The following is a 21,585-nucleotide window of genomic DNA, read 5'->3' as shown; positions in this document are numbered from 1 at the left end:
CTGGCAAAACCATGGCCCTTCAAGAGCATGAGGCAAATCATAGTCTCCTGCTGTGAAGCAGCCTCATATAATCTTAGCCACAAAAAACATATTCCCATAACATTTCTTTGTTACTTAAAGAAACCAAAATTATGAAATTCTCATTACAGATACCCTTCTGTTTGTGGAAGAGATGTGTGTGTGTGTGTGTGTGTGTGTGTGTGTGTGTGTGTGTTAAAAGTTTTCCTTCTAGCACCTTCTGCAGGGCTGGATTTGTGAATAGATACTGTTCCAAATTGACGTTTCCACGAAATATTGTTTTCTCCAAATATAGTGATTGAAAATTTTGTAGGGTATACTAGTCTGAGCAAGCATCTGTGGTCTGTTAAGAGTCTGCAAGTCATATGTCTGTCCCTTCTGGCTTTTAGAAGACTTCTATCCAAAGGTCAGATGTAATTTTAAGAAGTATGCTTCCACATGTTTTGGCCTGTTCTCCAGCTTTTATTATTCTTTCTTTGTTCTATATGTTTATTTATTATTATTATTATTATTATTATATGGGGTGTGGAGAGCGTTCTTTTTTGATCTAACCTATTTGGTGTTCTGTAACCTTCTTGTACATTTATAGGCATCTTCTTCTTAAGGTTAGGAAAATCTTCTTCTAATATTTTATTAAAAAATATTTTCCGGGAAGATGATGGCGACCAGAAACACCATATCTGAGAAGCACAGGATCCAAAACTCTGATATTGGTGAGTAGAGGGGCAGCTGAAGCCAGAACATCAACATTGAGGCTTCCTGGGTGAGAGGCAACAACCTGTGAACTAGGTCTGTTTCGATCCAAGTCATTTGTGGATATTTTCGGGTACTGAGAGTGGCAAATATTCAAGTTTCCTGCACTTCCCTTTGTCCCAAGCAATGGCCTTCCTGTTTAGCTTAGGCAGCACTGGTTGCCCCGAACTCAAGTCTCCACAATCAGTGACTGAAACCATACAAGCAGGTGTTCCAGGGCTCTGGCTGCAGCAGGGCAGCGACTAGCCCAAGCAGGAGCCTCCATGCTCAGTGAATGAGACAGCAGAGGCAGCTACCCAAAGTACAGGACTCCCTGCATAGCAGCCAAACAATGGAAACCACTGAGCTGATGGATCTTCTACACTCTCATTTGCCACTGTGGGCCCAAATCTGAAAGTAGAGAATAGGGGGAACTGCTGTGCTTTCTGACTAAGCATGCAATCAAGTGAGTGTGAATTCAACGAGTGCTTGCAGAGACCCAGACCCAGGGTCCGTCTAAGCTAGCAGCCAGATATCAGATCCTTCACAACCACAAACCCCTACTGTGGGCAACAGGGATCCATGGGACAGCATTTTCAATATTGAAATCCCTGTTCTGTGGGTCTACCAGTAGAGTCCAGGTCAAATAATTCCTGGAGCCCAGACAGATCTGAATACCAGGAGAACAGTAAGACAGGCCTGTAGGCCACTGAGGTATTCGGGACACTTCTGCATGCATATGGTGCCCACGAACAGTGCCAGCACCTGCACTGTCTCCAGCACTTAAGCTCCACCCTTCTAGCCATCTACAAATTCTAGCACCATGTCACTCAAGGCTAACTTTCCTTAACATGACCATGCTTGTCCACATGCGCCTGTGACCTTCTTTTCTTAGCTACAGCTGAAAAACAACATCCACTCTCAAACTGGTGAACCTCTCTCATCTTCCTCAAGAATACTCCAGACACCAGAAACAGATGGACCCAGAGTGAAGTACAGACTCCAGTAACAAACAGCGAAAGTTACTGATAGGCAGATGGCTAGAGGTCCATGTAAGAACACATTCAACAAAATTCAGGACATCATGGCTTCACCAGCAATGGTAAAAATCAATGGATATGCTAATTCTTTGGAAACAGAAAAATCATCTTAAATCTATGGTTATCTGATTATTAGAGCACAAGAGGAAATGAAGAAAGCTTTCAAAGAAATATAAGCAAAGCAGCCAAACAAATAGACGCACAAATACAGGCACAAGATGCAAGAAGACAAACAGGGTAATTACTCACTGATAAGGGGATATTAGACATAAAATGTACGGTAAACATACTAAAATCCATATACTTAAAGAAGCTAATCAAGAAGGAGGACTCTGGGTAAGATGCTCAATCCTCATTCAGAAAGGCAAAGGGGATGGATATCAAAAGTTGGGGAAGACAGGGAACAGGGCCTCTGAGAGACTCTACCATGCAGAGTATCTAAGCAGATGCTAAGACACATAGCCAAACTTTGGGCAGAGTACAGGGGATCTTATGAAAGAAGGGGGAGATAGAAAGACCTGGAGGGGACAGGAGTTCTACACAGAGAGCAAAAGAACCAATAAATCTAGACACAGGGGTGTTTTCTGAGACTGATACTTCAAACAAGGACCATGCATGGAGATAGCCTAGAACTCCTGCACAGATGTAACCCAAAGCAGCTCAGCATCCAAGTGGGTACCCTAGTAAAGGGAAAAAGAACTGTCTCTGACATGAACTGATTGGTCTGCTCTTTGATCACCTCCCTCTCAGGGGTTGCAGCATTAACAGGCTACAGAGGAAGACATTTCAGTCACTCCTGATGAGAACAGATAGACTAGGATCAGTTGGAAGGAGAGATGGACCTCCCCTATCAGTGGGATGGGGGAGGGGTGGAGAAGAGGAAGGGAAGATGGGATTGGGAAGAGAAGAGAGAAGGAGCTACAGAAAATATTTTCAAGAAAATGATAGAAGAAAATTTAACCAACTTAAAGAAAGGGATGTCCATAAACATACAAGAAGCCTACAGAACACCAAATAGACTAAACCAAAAAAGAAAGTCCTCATGTTATATAATAGTCAAAACATTAAATCTACACAACAAAGAAAAATATTAAAAGCAACAAGGGAAAAGGGCCAAGTAATATATGAAGGTAGGCCTATCAGAATCACACCAGACTTCTCAACAGTGACTATGATAGCCAGAAGGGCCTGGGCAGATGTCATGAAGACTTGAAGATACCAGATTCCAACCCAGAATATAGCCAGCAAAGCTTACAACCAACAAAGATGGTGAAAACAGAATATTCCATAACAAAACTAAACTTGTACAATATCTACACAGCCACCAGGCCCTACAAAAGATACTATAAGGAAAACTCCACTCCAACAAAAGCAACTAAACCAAAGAAAACACAGGATGTATGTAACTTCACAACAAAAAAATTAAAAGAAAACAAGCATAGAAACACAGTAACACCACCAACTCCACAATAAAAGGAACTAAAATTCATTGGTGACTATTATCTATCAATATCAATGGAGTCAGCTCTCCAATAAAAACACAGACTAACAAAATGTTTGTGGAAACATAATTCAACATTCTGCTGCATCCAAGTAACACACCTCTGCAACAAAGATGAACACTCCATCAGAGGAAATGAATGGTAAAATACTTTTCAATATTTAAAAGGACCCAGAAAACAAGCTGAGGTAGCTAACCTAATATCTAATAAAATAGACTTTCAAACAAAATGAATCAAAAAGATTATGAGGAGCACTTCTTTTCATCAAAGAAATACTCCACCAGGAGGATATTACAGTCCTGAACATCTATGCTCCCAAATAAGACCACGTGCCTTTTTAAATGAAACATTAATAAAGTTTATATAACATATCAATTCCATCACCTTAATAGTGGGAGATTTCAACACTCCACTCTCACCAATGGATGGATCATCTAGACAGAAGCTAAATAGGGAAATAATGACACAGAGGTCTTAAATGGGCCTAATAGATGTCTACAGAACTTTTCACCCAAACTAAAAAGAGTATACCTTCTTTTCAGCACCTCATAGAACCTTCTCAAAATTTGAACATATAGTCAGACACAAAGCAAGCCTCAACAGATACAAGAAGATCAAAATAATTCCTTATATCCTTATAATTCAAAATAATTATATCCAAAATAATTCCTTATATCAGACCACCATGGCCTAAAAGTAGGCCTCAACAACAAAAGAAATAACAAAAAGCCTACATACACATTAAACTAAATAATTCTCTACTCAATGACAGCCTGGTCAGGGAAGAAATGAAAAAAGAAATTGCAGACTTCCTAAAATTCAATGGAAATGAAGGCAAAACTTACCCAAATTTATGCGACACAAGGAAAGTAGTGTTAAGAGAGAAGTTCATATCATTAAGTGCCTCCAGAAAGAAGTTTGAGACATCACATACAACTCAAGGGAACACCTAAAATCTCAAAGGAAAAAAAGAACCAGATACACCCAAGAGGAGTAGACCATTGGAAATAATCAAACTCAGAGCTGAAATAAATGAAGTAGAAATAAAGAAAGCAATTCAAAACATAGCAACAGACACTGAGGAACTCCAAACAATCATTAGGTCTTATTACTAAAGAGTATATGCCACAAAATTTGAAAATCTAAATGAAATAGACAGTTTCCTTGATAGATTCCATTTACCAAAATTAAAACAAGATCAGATATATAGATTGAATAGTCCTAAATGCCCCAAGGAAATAGAAGTAGTCATCAAAAGTCTCCCTTACAAAAATAAACAAATAAATAAATAAATAACCAGAGCCAGACCATTTCTGGACAGAATTCTACCAGACCTTCAAAGAAGTGCTAAGTCCAATTCTTTTCAAACTATTCCATAAAATACAAACAGAAGGAACACTACCAAACTCATTCCATGAAGCCACAATTACCTTGATGCCTAAACCACACAAAGACCCAACAAAAAAAGAGGACTTAAGACCTATCTCTCTTATGAACATTGATGCCAAAAATACTAAATGAAAAAACTTACAACCCGAATCCAAGAACACATCAAAGATATCATCAATATGACCAAGTAGGCTTCATCCCAGTCATGTATGGGAGGGTCAATAAACAAAAATCCATCAATGTAATCCACAATGTAAACAAACTAAAGGAGAAAAAATACATGATCAACTCCTTAGATGCTGAAAAATCATTTGACAAAACCCAGTGCCAATTCATTTTTAAAGTCTTAGAGATATTAGGGATACAAGGCACATACCTAATCATAATAAAGACAACATACAGCAAGCCTATAGCCAACATCAAACTAAATGGAGAGAAACTTGAATCAATCCCACTGAAATCAGGGACAAGGCAAGGCTGCCCACAGGCTCTATATCGCTTCAACATAGTACTTGAAGTCCTAGCTAGAGCAATAAGAAAACTAAAGGAGATCAAGGGGATGCAAATCAGAAAGGAAGAAGTCAAAGTATCACTATTTATAGATGATATAATAATATACATGAGTGACCCCTAAAATTCATCCAGAGAATTCCTCAACACCTTCAGCAAAGTGGCTGCATACAAAATTAACTCAAAATAAATAAATAAATAAATAAATAAATACTCCTATTGTATACAAAACACAAAATGGCTCGGAAAGAAATTAGGGAAACTTCACTGTTGAGAGCCACAGCCTGATCTGCCAGGCTGCTTTGTTACTTTGTTCTCAGAGGAAAGACTGCTTTCATCCTGACTTTCACTGGACTCAGTGATAAGCTATCAAGTCTGTCTTCTTTTGTTTGAGACAGCAGGTAGGATATTTTGTCAAAGTCACACTTTTGCTTGACTTCCTTGTAAATTCATTCATTGTGCTGAGGTGATTTTGCTCTGACTTAAAAAGAGTCTGGAATAATGAATGCAAGGTGTCTAGCTTCTACTAGATCCTCTCAGAAGGGTCCCATGTGTTGTGTGTTGGTTTATTAATTTCAATCCTCACTCCCAACTCTAGAACTGTTTGGCTCTGCTCGTGGGCTCTGGCACTACACCTTTCCCAATAGCCACTAATAACATAAAGGACCTTGGTGTGACTCTAACCAAGCAAGTGAAAGACCTGATGGAATGAAACTTCAAGTCTCTGAAGAAAGAAACTGAAGTAGGTTTCAGAAGATGGAAAGATCTCCCATGCTCATGATTCTGTAGGATTAACAGAAAAGGGCTATCCTGAAAAAAAGCAATCTACAGATTCAATGCAATTTCCATAAAATACCAATACAATTCTTCACAGACCTTGAAAGAACAATTCTCAATTTCATGTGGAAAAACAAACAAACAAACACACAAACAAACAAACAAAATAGAATTGCTAAAACAATCCTATACAACAGATCATTTGGAGGTATTGCCATCCCTGATCTGAAGCTGTACTACAGAGCAATAGTAATAAAGACCGCATGGTACCGGCATTGAACAGAATGATGGACTGACAGAATCAAATAGAAGACCCAGAAATATACCCACACATCTGCAGATACTTGATTTCCTACAAAGAATCCAAAACTATGCAATGGAAAAAAGAAAGCCTCTTCAACAAATGGTGCTGGTCTAACTGGATGTTTACATGTTGAAAAATGCAAATAGATCCGCATTTATCACCCTGCACAAAACTAAAGACCAAGTGGATCTAAGACCTCAACATAAAACCAGACACATTAAACCTGTTAGAAGAAAAAGTGGGAAGATCCTTGAACTTGACAGACCAAAGAATTTTGGGTATTGGTTTAAAGTTTAAAGCACAAGCCTGAATAAAGTCCAGCATGATAGAGTCATGTCCAGCCACTTGTGGGGAAGAACTAGCCTTAATGACCTGAGGGGAAGAACTAGGCTTACTGCATTCTTCCCCCCGTCCCCTGCCCACTAGAGATACAGTTGTTAGGAAATGGTTCCATCTCCCCTAGGGCAGCCAAACAAGAGAAGCTAGACCATTAATGGTTTGGGGGCCTTCCTATAGCCAATCAGTTCAAAATGCAGCATCCCCAGAGGGTGTGTGAGCCGAAGCTCTAGCTTATAATAAAAAGATCCTCACTACTCAGCAATTAAAAATATGGAAATAATGAAATTTGCAGGTAAATAGTGGGATCTAGAATAGATTATCCTGAGTGAGGTATCCCAGAAGCAGAAAGACACACATGTATATACTCACTTTTAAGTGTCTATTAGACATATAATATAGGCTAAACATACTAAAATCATGAGTCATGGACCTGGATCTGGCATAGCTCAAACAGACCCCAGATAAGTTTTTCCCTTGGTCTTGGTCTTGGGATTCCTCACTTTTTCCATTTAATAGACAAACTTTAACTTCTGTCTCTAGTCTGAATTTGTCTCAGCAGATTTTCATCTGGCTGAGAGATTGTTCGGGTAACGCTATGGACTACAAGCTGAAATCTGGACTTGCTGGAAGCTGAAGTAAACAAGTCCAGCCAATATGATGGCTCCTTGTCTCTTCAACTAATTAGATAATACCCCGTAGCCTAGCTTTTGACTGGCATTTCAGCCTTCCTAGCCCCTGATGTCAATGGTCCTATTGTCAGAACTGAAGCAATTTCAGAATAAGAGATTTTTCAGTCCATAATCCCACCTAACAAGGTGAAATGCTAGGTCAAAAGAGGCTCCCTGACATTAGCTATTATCTTGGGAACCTGCTTAGCTTGAGTAGGAAATAGTATTGCAGGAACTGGACAAAAAGCCTGGAAAGAGACCCTTGAGAGAAAAGATTCCAACGGATGGTTTAAATCCTGGCATAATAGTTCTCCTTGGCTTACTACCTATATATCCACCCTGAAGGGACCCCTACTCATTTTGATTTTTACCTTTGGGCTTTGTACTTTAAATCGCTTGATGGCTTTTATGAAGGTTTGTTTGGGAGCAATACGGTAATGGTACTCAGATTGCATTATGGAAAGGTAAATCTGTAGGACATCAACATTGGGTCTTCAAATGATCATGGGAAGCGAGGAATGAGAGACAAATGAATTTGGGGTATTGGTTTAAAGTTTAAAGCACAATCCTGAATGAAGGCCAGCCAGGTGGAGACATGTCCAGCCACCTTCAGGAAGAACTAGCCTTAATGCCTTTAGGGGAAGAACTAGCCTTACTGCATTCTTTTCCTACCCACTAGAGATACAGTTGCTAGGAAACCACCCCCTCTCCTCTAGGACAGCCAAACAAGGGAGCTAGATCATTAAAGGTTTGTGGGACATTCTTATAGCCAATCAGTTAAAAATGCAGCATCCCCTTTTGTGTTTTTTTCCAATAGATCCTCACCAGGCAGGAATCCCCCTCCTTTGAGCATACTGAGAGGGACTGACTATTTAAATCACACAACTAACCCAAGCACGAGGCTTTGGGCTCTCACCACTTCTGCTGTGAGGGTGTATGAGCCCAAGCTATACCTTGTAATAAAAAGATCCTCATGTGTTTTGCAATGAACTCGATTCCAGGTGGTGGCCTTTTGGGGGTCTCGAAAATCAGTCACAACAAACTCATTGGCTAGCATAGGAGACAATTTCCTAAACAGAACACCAATAGCACAGACTCTAAGATCAACACCCAATAAATGGGACCTCATGAAACTGAAAAGCTTCTGTAAAGCAAAGGACCCTGTCCTCTGAACAAAACGACAGCCTACAGATTGAGAAAGGATCTTCACCAACCCTATATGTGACAGTTGGATAATATCCAAGATATATAAAGAACTTAAGAAGCTAAACACTAATATACCAAGTAATCCAATTAAAAAATGGGGTATGCAGCTAAACAGAGAATTCTCCATAGGGGAATATAGAGAACATATGTTTGTGAGTATGCGCATATATGTGCAGGTGATTAAGAAAGCCAGAAGGGTGCATCTGATCCTTAGAGATGAAGTTACAAGTTGTTGTGAGCTGACCTACTGGCACAGCCATACATATCTAGTTAGAACAACAAAAGTCATAAAGATCTGGCAAAGCTAAAACATATGAGGTAATCACTGCCATGCTATCTTTAATGTCCACATGTTTCATGTTTCATGGGCTTCTAATATTTGTAAAATTTGGGGCTGTTGGATTTATGGGAACTTTCCTATGAATCATTTATGGCTTCTCCCAGCAGTACTACTTCTAAACGTCCCCAGGAAAGTCCTGAGCATACCCCACACCCCTGCTTTTAGGAAGATATTCTTATCTGCCCGTTATTGAAGGTTTTCCTTGTGCCCTGGAGGTTGAGACTCAAACAAATATGCCAGAGATCTCCTTTTGAGGTTCTAGCTCCAAGATACTCTTGGAACATCTACTCCTGTACTTACTCAGGGACAAGATAAAAAAAATAAACTTAAAAATATACACAAGATTAGTGGGGGCTCTGGTGAAAAAGGTTGAAATAGGTCATCTCTTGAGAGCCAATTGTTTGCATTACGTCTATGATGATAGACTCTGTTTTCTCCCCTGATCTGGGTGATTCCAGGTCCTTTAAAGAAGTCACATAGCACTCAGGGCAGATTACAGGCCAGACCATTCTCCTGATAAGGAAACTGCCCTAGCAAGCATCTAGGAATTCCTAGAAATGGCCCACACCTCTGCCTTGTTTAGCACAGCAGCCTAATCAAGAACTGTAAAACTTTGGTAACAGACATTGGCTTTGGAACATCTGAGCTTTCCATTGCCAATGCCAATCTCATGCTAAAAGAGCTAAATTAGAATACTTTGTGGAAAATCTTTTCCTTTTCTACACTCCAGTATAGTGCTCTCAGGTCTTACCCTAGAGTGTTCTAACCGTGCTGAAAAAACAAACAAACAAACAAACAAACAAACAAACCAAAATGGAACCCTGTTCTCAGTCTAGAAGCTGAGTTCCAGGACACAACAGAGAGCTAAGCCCCAGCCCAACAAATAAAAACAAAGATTCAACAGGGTAGAGGAGATGGCATCAGATAAAGTATCTTCCTGCTATATGCTCTTGTGTTTACATAGTATATAAGATTGGGGGCAGCCTATTGTATGCCTCTTGAGGAAAAAATATAGCAACAAAGTTAGATTGGCTGGAGTTATCTCTGCCCTATATATGGGGTTATACTGATAGACAAAACAAAACAAAACAAAACAAACCTGTGTCGATAAATAATAAAAGAATGATGTATTAAGAACAGCCGTTCTAAAAATTCTCAGCATCACATGGAAGAACAAGAAACCCAGATTGTTAAAATAATCCTCTACAATAAAAGATCTTCTGGAGTATCTCCATCCCTGGTCTCAAGCTGTACTATAGAGCAACAGTAATAAAAACAGCATTGTACTGGCATAGAAACAGACTGGTAGAACAATGGAATCGAATAAAGACCCAGAAATAACCCCACACACTATGGAAACCTGATTTTTGACAAAGATGCCGAAACCATACAATGGGGAAAAAAAAGATAGCATCTTCAACAAACGGTACTGGTCTAACTGGATACCTACATGTAGAAAAAATGCAAATAGATCCATACATATCACCCTGCACAAAACTAAAGTCCATGTGGATTAAAGACCTCAACATAAAACCAGACACACTAAATCAGTTAGAAGAAAAAGTGGGAAAGAGCCTTGAACTCATTGGCACAGGAGACAACTTCTTGAACAGAAACACAAACAGCACAAGCTCTAACATCAACAATCAATAAATGGGACCTCATGAAACTGAAGAGCTTCTGTAAAGCAAGGGACACTGTCATCAGAACAAAACAGCAGCCTACAGATTGAGAAAGGATCTGCATCAATCCTATATCTGACAGAGGGCTAGTATATAAAGAACTCAAGAAGTTAAAAAGCAACAAATCCCCATTCATCCGATCCTGTTTTATCAGGTATCTTCAGGACTGGCTACAAAGCCCTCCTCTGTGGCGTAACAGGACTGCTCCTTCCTTGTGGGGTGGGGAGGTCAAAGAGCCAGTCATTAGATGAGGGAGGGAGGGTGGGATTGGGAGGGAATGAGGGATCAGGGTACGGCTGGGATACAGAGTTAATAAAATGTAACTGATAAGAAAAAAATAAAATTAAAAAAAGCAACAAATCAAGTAATCCAATTAAAAATGTGATACAGAGCTAAACAGAGAATTCTCTATACAGGAATATCCATGGCAGAGAAACACACATAGAAATGCTTAACATCCTTAGTCACCAGGGAAATGCAAATCAAAACAACCCTGAGATTTCACCTTACACCTATCAGAATGGCTAAGACCAAAATCTCAAGTGACAACACATGCTGGAGAAGATGTGGAGAAAGGGGAACCCTTCTCCATTGCTGGTGGGAATGTAAACTTGCACAACCAATTTGGAAATCAGTCTGACACTTTCTCAGACAATTAGGAATAGTGCTTCCTTAACATCCAGCTATACCACTCCTAGGCATATATCTAAAATATGCTCAAGTAACAGCAAGGACATTGCTCAAGCATGTTTGTAGCAGCTTTATTTATAATAGCCAGAATTGAAACAACACAGATGTCCCTCAACCGAGAAACAGATACAGAAATTGTAGTACATTTACACAATGGAATACTACTCTGCAATTAAAAACAAGGAACTCATGAAATTTGTAGGCCATTGGCGGGAACTAAAAAATATCATCCTAAGTGATGTATCCCAGAAGCACAAAGACACGCATGATAACTCACTTATAAGTGCATATTAGACATAAAATATAGGATAAACATACTAAAGTCTGTACACCTAAAGAAGCTAAGCAAGAAGGAGGACCATGGAAAGATGCTCAGTCCTCATTTAGAAAGACAAATGGGGCAGACATCAGAAGAGGGAGAAAACAGGGAACAGGACAGGAGCCAACCATAGAGGTCCTCTGAAAGACCCTACCTAGCAGTGTATCAAGTTGATGCTGAGACTCATAGTCAAAGTTTGGACAGAGTTTGAAATCTTATGAAAGAAGGGGGAGATAGAAAGACCTGGAGGGGACAGGAGCTTCACAAGGAGAGCAACAGAACCAAGAATTCTGGACCATTCATGGAGATAACCTAGAACCCCTGCACAGATTTAGCTCATGGCAGCTCAGTCTCCAAGTGGGTACCCTAGTAAGGGGAATAGGGACTGTCTCTGACATGAACTCAGTGTCTGGCTCTTTGATCAACCCCTCCCCCCCAGGGGGGTTAACCTTACCAGGTCACAGAGGAAGACAATGCAGCCAGTGTTGATGTGACTTGATAGGCTAGGGTCAGATGGAAGGGGAGGAGGATCTACCCTATCAGTAGACTGGTGGAGGGTCATGTGAGGATATGAGGTGGGGGGGGGGAGATTGGGAGGGAATGAGGAAGGGGGCTACAGCCAGGATACAAAGTGAATAAATTGTAATAAATTTTTTAAAAATTGAAAAAAAAAACTCCCTTTCTTAGAAAAGTTAGTTCATAAGGGGAACACTCCTCCATTATTGGTGCCAGTGCAAATATGTACAACGAATTTGACAGTTTCCCTGAAAACTAGGAATCTATCTATCTCATGACTCAGCTTTACCACTCCTGGGCCTATACCCAAAGATGCTCCATACAACAAGAACACTTGCTTAACTATGTTCACCGCTGCTTTATTTGTAATAACCAGAAATTGGAAGCAACTCAATGTCCCTCAGCTGAAGAATGGATAAAGAAATTGTGGTACATTTAGAAATGGAATATTGTTCCTCTTAAAAAATAAAGACATAAAATTTTCTGGCAAATGGATGGAACTAGAAAAGATCATCCATCCTGAGTGAGGTAACACAGACCCAGAAAGATAAACAACATATATGTATAAACTCACTTATACAGTGATATTAATCACAAACTTCAGAATAACCATACTACAATTCACAGACACAACGAAGCTAAGTAAGAAGTAGCCCAGGGGAGGATGCTTGAATCTCACTGAGAAGAGGAAATAAATAGACATCTGGGGTGTACGGAGGAAGAGAACTGGGTGGAAGAGTAGGTGGGATGGGGAATAGGAAGGATCAAGTGAAGGAAGGAGTTTGGGAGAGAGAACTGAAATCAGTGGAAGGTATCTCAGAAACAAGCTAGAAATCTAGAACGGAAACTCCCTGGAATCTATGAGAGCGATCCTAGCTAAAATTTCTAGTAATAGGGGATATGAAACACAAAACTGTCATGTAACCAGACAAGACTTCCAATAGAGAGATGGCGATACCATCCAAGCCAAAAAAAAAAAAAAAAAAAAAAACCTTTGACCCGTTTTTGTTTTTTTCTGCCTATAAAAGGTGCATGGATAAAGAGGGAGCTGAAAGTGAGGGGATGGCCAGCCAAATGACTGGTCCAACTTGAGTCTTGTCCTATGAGAGGGGGTCCACCCCTGCCTGACACTACTAATAATATTCTGCTATGCTTGCAGACAGCAGGCCAGCATAAGTGTTATTTGAGTGGCTTCACCCAGCAGCTGATGAAAACAGATGCAGAGAACCACAGCCAACCATTAAGCAGTGGAACTTAGGAGTTCCTTTTTCTTTTTTCTCTTTTAAAAATTATTTATATTTTTTAAAATTACAGTTTATTCACTTTGTATCCCTGCTGTAGCCCCTCCCTCATCTCCTCCTAATCCCATCCTTCCTGCCTCATCTCCTCCCGTGACCCTCCCAAGTCCACTAATATGTAAGGTCCTCTTTCCCTTCCCTCTAACCCTAGCCTATCAGGTCTCATCAGGACTAGCTGCATTGTTTCCCCCTGTGGCCTGTAAGTCTGCTCCCTCAACAGGGGTACAAGGAGGTGATCAAAGGATCTCAGGAATTCTTATGGAAGAGGGAGAAGAAAGATTGAAAGAGCTAGAGAGGTCTAGGACACCACAAGAAAACCTACAGGATCAACTGACCTGAGCCCATAGGGACTCACAGAGACTGAACTGCTAACCAGAAGCTTTCATGGGACATTCCTAGGGCCCCTACCCATATGTAACAGTACATATGTGTACTGTACAATTGATCTTCATGTGGGACCTCTAACAGCAGGATCAGAGGCTGTCTCTGACTCCATTGCATGCCTTTGGATACCTTTCTCCTAAATGGAAGGCCTTATCTAGCCTCAATAGAAGAAGATGTAACAACTTGATATGCTAAGGTCGGTTCATATCCATGGGAGGTCTCCCTTTTCCTGAGGGGAAAGGGAAGAGGGAATAGAGGAGGAGAGAGGAAGTATTGGGAGAAGAGGAAAAAGGCAAAGGTCCCATCAGGATGCAAAGTAAATACAGAAATTAATTCATGAAAAAAATAAGAAAAGTTAGCTCATACAGGGCCACTGTGGTATAGAGTGACCAGGGAACAAAAGAATACCAAGATTGGACATATAAATAAATTCTACAAATATATAAAATATAAACCTTTTATTATGCCATAAATTGAATAATAACCGCAACAATTTTGGCTTGAAGATTTTTCTCAGGCCTAATGACAACTAGCACTCTGACCATTAAAAGTTTATAACACATTGCTTGGAGTATAGCTAACTGCCAAGGCTGCCTTGTAGACTTTCTTTATGTCTAGAGCCCTTGAAACCACAAGATTCTTGGAAATCAATCTGGCACTTTCTCAGACAACTAGGAATAGCGCTTCCTCAAGATCCAGCCATACCACTCCTAGGCATATACCCAAAAGAGGCGCAAATACACAAAAAGGACATTTGCTCAACCATGTTTGTAGCAGCTTTATTTGTAATAGCCAGAAGCTGGAAACAACCCAGATGCCCCTCACTGAAGAATGGATGCAGAAACTGTGGTACATCTATATAATGGAGTATTACTCAGCAATGAAAAATAAGGAAATCATGAACTTTGCAGGTAAATGGTGGGACCTGGAAAGGATCATCCTGAGTGAGTTGTCCCAGAAGCAAAAAGACATGCATGGTATATACTCACTCATATAAACATACAACATAGAATAAACCCACTAAAATCTGTACATCTAAACAAACTAAGCAAAAGAGAGGACCCTAACTAAAATGTTCAATCCCCATCCTGAAAGGCAAAGAGGATGGACATCAGAAGAAAAAGAAAATAGGAAACAACCTCGGAACCTGCTACAGAGGGCCTCTGAAAGCCAGAAGAAAACAGGAAACCACCTTGAAACCTGCCACAGAGGGCCTCTGAAAGCTTCTGCAGTATAGACTGTCAAAGCAGAGGCTGAGCCTGATGGCCAACTGATGGGCAGAGTGAATGGAATTTTATGTAAGAAGTGGGAAATAGTAAGAGCTGGAGGGGACAGGAACTCCACAAGGAGAGCAACAGAACAAGATAATTTGAGCACAGGGAACTTCCCAGAGACTCATACTCCAACCAAGGACTATTCGTGGAGATGAGCTGTAACCCCTGCACAGGTGTAGCCCATGGCAGTTCAGTGTCCAAGTGGGTTACATAGTAATGGGAAGAGGGACTGCCTCTGACATAATCTGATTGGCCTGCTCTTTGATCACCTCCCCCTGAGGGGGGAGCAGCCTTACCAGGCCATGGTAGAGGACAATGCAGCCACTTTTGATGAGAACTGATAGACTAAGATCAGAAAGGAGTGGAGAACCTCCCCTATCAGTGGACTTGGGGAGTAGCATGCATGCAGAAAGGGGAGGGAGAGTGGGATCGGGAGGGGAGGAGGGAGGGGCTTATGGGGGGATACAAAATGAATAAAGTGTAATTAATAAAAAATTTTAAAAAAAGTTGAGTAATGTTGTTGATGATGGAAAATTATAAAAGATAATTCTCTTTTGTCATAGATTCTCAATGATGACTATACTTATGACCAAGAGGAAGTTAAAACACATGTCTGAGAACAAAACTGATATGATCTATTTTTTGGAACAACAGGAAATTATTCCTGCATACTTAATTCTGTGTAAATAAAAAATCACCCCAACTGCCAGTCAGTCAGGCTGCAAGATTCCTCTGACCCCAGTGCCTGACTCACTCTTCCCTTACCAACTTCTTAACTCCTCTTTGGAACTTGGTCATCACTGGGGCTGGTACCAGCAACCAATGTGGGTGCTTGGAACCAAATTAGGGTTCTCTGCAAGAGCCTGAAGTTCTCATAGCTGATAAGCTATCTCCAGTTCACAAATAAATACTTATCATATGATCCAGATATCTCACTCCTAGGTATGTACCCTTCAGAAATGAAACTTGTATGTATTCTCAAACTTGATTGCAAAGGTAGCATCACCCATAATTGCCTCAAATTAGAAACAACCCAAATGTTCTTCAAATGTACAAATAGTATTGCATTCATAAAATTTGATGCTTTTTCAGCTATAAAAAACATGCTGCTAGCATGCACTATCCCATGATGAAAATCTCACATTCCTTTTGCTAAGTGAAAGCAAGCCCAAGTTTAGATTCCATATTGTATTTCAGTTATATGACACCTGTGATAGTACAAAGGCATAATAAGGGAGAAAAGATCTAAAATACCAGGACATAGATATGGAGGCCATATGTGACTGAAAAGGGAAGCATGAGAAAGTTTGTGGCACCAGATACAGTTCTGTATATTGTTTATAGCAGGAGTGACACAGATTTACATTTAAATTAATAAACCTGACTTGGCACTGTGGCTTCTACCTGTAGTCTTGTCTTCACATGGGTTGAGGCAGGAAGGTCATCTCAGCTCAGGAATTCAAGGCCCATGAAAGCAAGAAATGAGAATTTCTCTAAAAAACAAACAAACAAACAAACAAACAAAAAACTGACCAGACATCAAAAGAAAAGTCAAATTACTGTATAATTACTTTATTGCAATGGGTAATATAAATATTGTATAACATACTCATTTAAAAAACACAGTTTTGTCAGGCATGGTGATTCATGCCTATAATCTTAGCAATTAGGAGGCTGAGGCAAGAGGACTGTCCCAGTTCAAGGCCAACCTTAATTATATTAAGAAGTACTAGGCCAGCCAAGGCTGCATAGCAAAGTCTCACCTCAAAGAAAGAAAGTATAATCACAAAATAAAATATATATAGCTGGGCATGGTGGGAACAGAGGCATTAGGGAACAGAGGATGGCATATTTCTGTGTTTGAGTCCAGCCTTGGCTACATAACAAGTTCCAGGCCAGCCAGGCATATGCAGTGCAACCTTGACTGTAAAAATAAATACATAAATAAAATGTATAGTAACTTTATATTTTAATTGACAAACTTGTATATATTTACATTATACAACATATTTTTGAAAGCTGTATACATTAAACTAAACTGAATAACCTGTGGGCTACCTCACATATTTGTTTGTGGTAATAGCACTCAAAATCTCTAACAATTTTCTTTTTTCTTCATAAGTTGTTTTACTGATGCTTTGTGAATTTTACATCATGCTTCCCAATCCTACTCATTTTCCAGTACTTCCATATTTGCCCTCTACCTTTCAGTGGAAGCTTCAGTGTGTCACACAGTATATCATTTTTCCAAAAAACTTTACTTGCCAATGTTCATTGAAATGAGTCATTTGTCTGGACTGAAGCCGCTAGCCTCTGCTATACCATCAATGGCACCTCAGTGAGATTCTTCTAGGATATCTCTGCTACTTCACTGAGTCATGGATATCCTGCAGCTTTGGTTGTTCAGAATTGGCCCCTTAGTAGCACCTCGTAGGTTGGTAGATGTTAGAGTGGGCTAGCTCAAAGCCCTGGATCTGGGCCTGGGTGGTAGCTGAATTAGTTAGCACATCAGATTTTCTATGCCCAGGCCACCCAGGGCCAGCTGCCTGTACTGTCCAGGCAAGGGACAAGGCCAACTCAGTTAGACCTTTAGACATCAACATGGCCCCAGATGGCAGCCCAGACCACAGATTTCCACATGGCCTTTGATGGTAACATGGGCCATGGACACCAATACAGACCCCTGCTATAGTAAGGCCCCAAACCCAGACATGACCTTCTACAGCAGCATGCAGCAGGCATTGAAAAATGCCAAGCAATTTTCAAGTATATAAGACATTGTTAATAACTACATTCATTATAATGTACAAGAGATCTGTCAAGTTTCCTCCTCCAATGTAACTGAAATTTTGGATACTTTCTTAAAATGACATTTAAAAATAATTTATAAAACCAAGAAACCTAAATAAAGCAGTAACCATTCAAGAAACATAAAAGTTAGCCCACAATCTACTACTAGAAAGCCACAAGGTTTGATAGGAGATATAAATATCACCTAGCACCTTGAAGAACAGAAATTCTTTCATAATATTATTAAAGAACTCACATATATATGTTAAATATACAAAAATGTATTTTTTCAACTCTCTTTTCATGATAGTAACTAGCATAATCGTAATTCATATATAAAACTAAAGGATTGCTTAAAAAAAAAAAGAATTGAGCTCTGAAATGTAGCAGAGTAGAAGAGCACCTGCCTAACATTCATGAGGATCTGGGTTCTATCTCCAGCTCCACAATAAAAGACAGAGAGAAGAAATAAACAAAAAAGAAAAGGATAATGTAAGGAGGAACTAAAAGAGAAAAGAAGAAAAATGAGTGACTTATAAACATTACATGTTAAAATCTTGGTAAAATATTAGAAATGTGAACTTAAAAACACATAGTATATCACAGCAAGGAGTAAGAAAAACAATTCCTAAAGAATAGTCTGAGGATGCAGAAGAACCTAATTGAAACACAAGCTCAAGACAAGGTGGCAAAGCAACAAAATCAGATGGATGTGGACTGAGGAAAGTGCTGACTGTATGATAAACTTTAGGTCTAGGATCAGATATGTATTTTCCACTTCTGGCACTATTACACAGAAGACATCTTTTAAACACCTCCTCCTTGTTTACTTTAAAAATATAGAAATTTCTCTTTATTTGTTGTTTTTGTAATAGTAGAAATGGAACCCAAGTCCTCATCATCTTACGCAAGCACTAGGCTTCCATTGAAATATATAGCTGAGTGCAAAGGGTGTGGTTGTGACAGTGGGTTTATACTATGAAACTAGAGTTTTAACCATAAGAGAGGAACAAAAAGTGCTGAGACAAGTGTGTGGTAGGAGAAAGCTACTTGTCACCTGGGACAGAAAAGTGGAAAGGAGGTCACTGAGAGCTGGAGGGCAAAAGAAAAGGAGAGGGTAGAGAGGAAGGGGAAAGGAAACAAGAAGAAATTTCATTTATTTATTTTTTTATTAAATTTAAAATGCCATAATTAATCCCAATTTTTGTAAGTTACTTCTCTCATTCTGCCACATAGGACCTGAGGATAAAACTCAGGTCCTTAGACTTGACAACAAATGTGTTTAATCACTGGGAAATCTTGTCAGGCCTCTATCTTTTTCATGTCTCTCAATGATTCTAGTTATCAGTTCATAATTCTTCATGTGGCTTCTCTGACTGATTTTATCTGATCTCTGGACTTTTTTAATGCTATTTTTCTTATGCGTTTTAAAATTTTATTTATTTTTATTCACTTTACATCCTGGTTGTAGGCCCATACTTGCTCCCCTCCCAGCCCCACCCTCTCTCCTTTCCTTCTCCCCTTTTCTTCAAAATGTGGGCTCCTTTTCCCATCCACCCCCAGCTCATCAAGTTGCTTTATGTCTTAAAGTCTCCTCTTCCCCTGTGGCCTAGTAGGGCAGTCCCCACCAGGGAGAAGTGATCAAGAAGCCAGCAAGTGAGTCCATGTCCAATGCATCCCTACTTCCCTTATTAGAGGACCCACACAAAGCCTAAGCTGTTCATCTCCTACATCTTTGTAGGAGGCCTGAGTCCAGTTCATTCATGGCCCTTGGTTAACACTTTAGTCTCAGCAAACCTCTGTGGGCCCTGGTTATTGGTTCTATTGGTCTTCTTATAGAGCTCCTGTCACCTCCAGGCCCTTTTCTCTTTCCAACAACTTTTCCACAAGACTCACTATGCATTGCCCAATGTTTGGCTATGAGCCTCATCATATGTTTTGAGGCACTTCTGAGTAGAGTATCTCAGAGGACAACTCTGACAGGCTCCAGTCTGCAGGTTTAGCAGAGTATCATTCATAGTGTTAGGGGTTTGCATGCCCATAGGGTAAGTTGGGCCAGGTATTGGTTGGGTATTCCCTCAATCTCTACCCTATCTTTACCCCTGCATATCTTGTATGCAGGGTAAATTTAGGGTTGAAGTTTTTGTGAGTGGATTGGAGTTTTCCTCCCTCTACTAGGAGGCTAGTCTAGTTAGAAGGTGTCCTCTTCAGTAACTATGGCCTATGCTACTAGGAGTCTCTGCTTGAGTGCCCCTTATAAACTCCCAGGAGCCTACCCTGACTTAGGTTTCTGGCTTGTCACAGAGATACTCCCACACTCCATTTCTCTTTTCTCTACAGGCTTTTTGCCTTCTTGCCTTCACTCTCCCCAGGTTTGACCTCCACGTCTTAGCTCTCTGCACCCACTCTCCTACCTTGTTCCCTCTCTTCAGCCATTACCTCTGTCTATTATATCTCCTCTTCCTAGTGAGCTTTATGCATCCTCTCTTGGATACTCCTTGTTATTTATCTTCTTTGGGTCTATGTTTGGTAATATGCTTATCCTGTATTACAGGGCTAAAATCCCCTTATAAGTGATTATATACCATATGTGTCTTTCTGGGCCTGGGTTACCACATTCAGGATGATCTTTTCTAGTTCCATCCATTTGCCTGCAAATATCATGATTTCCTTGCTTTTAATAGCTGAGTAGTATTCCATTGTGTAAATGTGCTACAGTTTCTTTATCTATTCTTTGATTGAGGGACATCTAGGATGTTACCAGATTCTGGCTATTACAAGTAAAGCTGTTATGAACATAGCTGAGTAAGTGTCCTTGTTGTATGGTGGAGCGTCTTTTGGGTATATACCCAAGAGTGATATAGCTGGGTCTTGAGGTAAAGCTATTCTCAATTTTCTGAGAAAGTGCCAGATTGATTTCTAACATGGTTATATAAGTTTGCACTCCCATCAGCAATGGAGGAGCTTTCCATTTCTGCACACCTTCACCAGCATGGCCATTCTTGAGATGTTTATCTTAGCCATTCTGACCAGTGTGAGGTGGAAAGTCAGATTTGTTTTGATTTGCATTTCCCTGGTGACTAAGTAAATTGAGTATTTCTTTAAATGGTTCTCAGTCATTTGTTACTCCTCTGTTGAATATTCTCTGTTTAGTTCTGTGCCAAATTTTAAAATTGGGATATTTTCTTTATTGGTGCTTGATTTCTTGAGTTGATTATATATTTTGGAAATTAGCCTTTTGTCGCATGTAGGATTGGTAAAGATCTTTTCTTAATCTGTGGACTGTCATTTCATTCAGTTGACAGTGTCCACTGCCTGACAGATGCTTTTGAATTTTAAGAGGTCCCATTCATTAATTAAATCTTAGAGTCTGAGCTTCTGGTATTCTTTTCAGGAAGTTGTCTCCTGAGCCAATGAGTCCAAGGCTCTTCCCCACTTTCTCTTCTAATAGATTTAGTGTATCTGGTGATATATTTAAGTCTATGATCCACTTAAATATGGATCTATTTGCATTTTTCTACATGTAGACATCCAGTTAGACCAGCACCATTTGGTGAAGATGCTTTCTTTTTTCCACTGTATGGTTTTGACCCCTTTGTCAAAAATCAAGTGTCCATAGGTATATGGGTTTATTTCTGGGTCTTCTATTCAATTCCATTGACTAATCAGTCTATTTCTGTGCCAGTACCATGCAGTTTTTATTACTATTACTCTGTAGAATAGCTTGAAGTCAGGGATGGAGATACCCTCAGATGTTCTTTTATTATTTAGGATTGTTTTAGCTATGTGTGTGTGTGTGTGTGTGTG

This window comes from Psammomys obesus, unplaced genomic scaffold (genome assembly GCF_907164565.1).
Source record: "Psammomys obesus unplaced genomic scaffold, mPsaObe1.curated_primary_1811, whole genome shotgun sequence".
NCBI lineage: Eukaryota > Metazoa > Chordata > Mammalia > Rodentia > Muridae > Psammomys > Psammomys obesus.
Note: the sequence above shows the minus strand (reverse complement) of the source record.